This window comes from Triticum dicoccoides, chromosome 2A, assembly GCF_002162155.2.
Source record: "Triticum dicoccoides isolate Atlit2015 ecotype Zavitan chromosome 2A, WEW_v2.0, whole genome shotgun sequence".
NCBI classification, from domain to species: Eukaryota; Viridiplantae; Streptophyta; class Magnoliopsida; order Poales; family Poaceae; genus Triticum; species Triticum dicoccoides.
In genome coordinates this window covers 718,670,610-718,671,128 of record NC_041382.1, presented here as the reverse complement: position 1 = coordinate 718,671,128, position 519 = coordinate 718,670,610, and positions in this window count along the sequence as shown.

The following is a 519-nucleotide window of genomic DNA, read 5'->3' as shown; positions in this document are numbered from 1 at the left end:
GATTTCGTTAAAGCCTAAAAAGATATGTAGCACTTTTTGATCATGGTTATGTTTTATGTTCTTTGGTTGATAATGTTCTATTAGAAACCAATATATACCATGGTTAATTACGTACGTGCTAATCTACTCTTGGTAGCTTATTATGGCTATATCCATGTGTACTCTCTCGGAGGACTAGATACTGTTTGGATGAATGTTGTGGAATTCGTTGACCCTATGCAGGTGCAGCTCGATCGATCCAGTTAGTGAGAAAAGAAGACATGGTGCAAGGCTCACTTTTGTCCCTGGCACCTAGAGTGGTGTCGCGCTGCGGCTGCGGTCACAATCATGTTTGCTCCAGGTGCAGTGTCATACACCTTTGACTGGTAAGTGAAAAAAAACCCTCATTAATGGTGATGAAAATAGCCATGATGGGGCTAATCAGAGTTGAGGGGGTGAAGAAGATATGTTATGCATGAGCTCTGAGAAATAATTGGTATTCAAACCTAATAATTAGGGGTAGTTTTCCCAGAGAGGGGA